Source organism: Perognathus longimembris, chromosome 21 (genome assembly GCF_023159225.1).
Source record: "Perognathus longimembris pacificus isolate PPM17 chromosome 21, ASM2315922v1, whole genome shotgun sequence".
Taxonomy (NCBI): Eukaryota; Metazoa; Chordata; class Mammalia; order Rodentia; family Heteromyidae; genus Perognathus; species Perognathus longimembris.
This window is the reverse complement of record NC_063181.1, coordinates 25,120,808-25,123,353: the sequence shown is the minus strand read 5'-3', so window position 1 is coordinate 25,123,353 and position 2,546 is coordinate 25,120,808. Positions and strand designations below refer to the sequence as shown.

The 2,546-nt window shown below is 38.5% G+C and overlaps 1 long non-coding RNA gene and 1 pseudogene across 1 annotated transcript; both read left to right on the top strand.

The window, feature by feature from the left end:
• Positions 1–201: 201 nt before the first annotated feature.
• On the top strand, positions 202–1,352 carry LOC125339302 (annotated as a pseudogene).
• Positions 1,353–1,727: 375 nt separating this feature from the next.
• LOC125339304 lies at positions 1,728–1,953 on the top strand. The gene is made up of 2 exons (XR_007208526.1): positions 1,728–1,887; positions 1,924–1,953. It is a non-coding gene; the product is annotated as an uncharacterized LOC125339304 (long non-coding RNA).
• The last annotated feature ends 593 nt before the right edge of the window (positions 1,954–2,546 follow it).

The window sequence follows — 2,546 nt, the reverse complement described above, 5'->3', positions numbered from 1 at the left end:
ATAAATAAATAAATAAATAAATAAATAAATAAATAAATAAATAAATAATAACAAGGACAGTAATTAGTTACCAACCACTAAAAAACTATAATTAGATTCCAATCCAAGGATCTCTTCCACCACCATTTTAAATCTAGCTCCATACAATGCTCCGCTGCTGCTGCCACCGGACTACGGGCCAGCACCCTTCGACCGTCTTCAGCCACCACGGAGGACATGAAAGTGGACAGCAACATAAAGGAAGTCTCAGAGGAATCCAAAATCAACGCGAGCAAGAATCAGCAGGATGATGGTAAAATGTTTATTGGAGGCTTGAGCTGGGATACGATCAAGAAAGATCTGGCAGAGTATTTCTCTAGATTTGGGAAAGTTGTAGACTGCACAATTAAAGCAGATCCATTCACTGGAAGATCAAGAAGATTTGGATTTGTACTTTTCAAAGATGCTGCTAGTGTTAATAAGGTTTTGGAACTGAACGAACACAAACTGAATGGCAAATTGATAGATCCTAAAAGGGCCAAAGCTTTAAAAGGCAAAGAACCCCCTAAAAAGGTTTTTGTAGGTGAACTGAGCCCAGATACTTCTGAAGAACAAATTAAAGAATATTTTGGAGCATTTGGAGAGATTGAAAATATTGACTTCCCATGGATACAAAAACAAATGAGAGAAGAGGGTTTTGTTTTATCACATGTACAGATGAGGAGCCAGTAAAGAAATTGTTAGAGGGGTTGGGGATATGGCCTAGTGGCAAGAGTGCTTGCCTTGTATACTTGAGGCCCTGGGTTCGATTCCCCAGCACCACATATACAGAAAACGGCCAGAAGTGGCGCTGTGGCTCAAGTAGCAGAGTGCTAGCCTTGAGCAAAAAGAAACCAGGGACAGTGCTCAGGCCCTGAGTTCAAGGCCCAGGACTGGCCAAAAAAAAAAAAAAAAAAGAAAAAAAGAAAAAAAAAGAAATTGTTAGAAAGCAGATACCGTCAAATGGTTCTGAGAAGTGGGAGATCAAAGTTGCACAACCCAAAGTGGTGCATAGGCAGCAACAGCAACAACAGGAAGAAGGAATAGGTGCCACAGCTGGAGGATGAGGTGGCACTGGGGGTCGTGGCCAAAGTCAGGGCCAAAACTGGAACCAAGGATTTAATAACTATTATGATCAAGGATATGGAAATTACAATAGTGCCTATGGAGGTGATCAAAACTATAGTGGCTACGGCGAATATGATTATACTGGGTATAACTATGGGAACTATGGATATGGACAGGGATATGCAGACTACAGTGGTCAACAGAGCACTAATGGCAAGGCATCCTGAGGAGGTGGCAATCACCAAAATTATTAACAGCCATACTAAAGGAGAGCATTAGAGAAAGCAGGAGATGCTAAAGAAACCCATCTTACAGGACTACATTGAAGATTTGGTCTTCTGTTGATCTGATTATTTTGTAAAGACTTTCTAGTGTATAAGACACAATTGTGTCCAACCGTATATAGCTGACAGTTAATTTTTTTTGTTTTTACTTTGTCCTTTGTTATGTGTTATGACTCAATGTGGGTTTGTTTATACAAACTTTTATTTGTACAATTTCATGTTAAACCTCAAATAAATGCTTCCTTATGTGATTGCTTCTGCATCAGGTACTACATAGCACTGTAAAAAATTTTTAAAGAAGCAATAATTAAGGCAGTTTATTTGGTAGGAAGTTGGTTCATATGAAGGAACTGTGATCCTTTATAAATAGCTAGCCACAGTGTAAGTATATTCTCTGCTTCTCAGGCTTGATTTTCTTGTTAACTAAGACTCAGATAATGTTCTTTTCCTCTCTGGTTATCTGAGACTATCTTGAAAATTTAAGTCATTATTAGTTAGTATTGTGGTTAGAAGTTTTGTAGTAGACTTTTGGGTTGTATCCTTAAAGAGAAAGACTTGAGCTGAGGATGTAGCCGAGTACCTAGCACTCCCTAAAAACAATTTTTAGCAGCATAACTTGTTCATAATTCTCTGGCAAAGCACATGTAACTTCCTAATTGCTTTGGGTACTCTGGTCTGCTAGAAAAAAAATTGTTTAGGCAACACCACCACAACTTTAGTTCTTTTAATTATGAAAGAAGTCTCCAAAAAAAAAAAAAAGAAGTCTCCAGATGATGTTGAGGAAAGAGCACTATAAAGCAGGTAGGAACCAGATACATAGACATTGTCCATTATAGTTTCACCAACAGATTAAGATTTGGGTGTCTGTTTAGTTGTCTTCTGTTGATAGGTCACAGCCACCGGCAGAAGAAGAAGATGTTTCCAAGTGGGTATTTTAAGGAGCTTGTTAGCTTGTGTTGAGTTCTTAGGGAAGGTCAACACTAGCAGGTCTCACAGTGCATTTGATGCATGAATTAATAAGCATTTCTATATTTAGACATAGGAAGGAACAGTGGGGGGAAAATGCTTAAGTCTTGGGTTTGTTGATAGGAGGAGGTTAAGTGTGATTGTGTGTCATTACAGGTTCAGGTGCATCAAAAGTTTCAGGCTATAAAGGAAATTTGGCTGACAAATTTT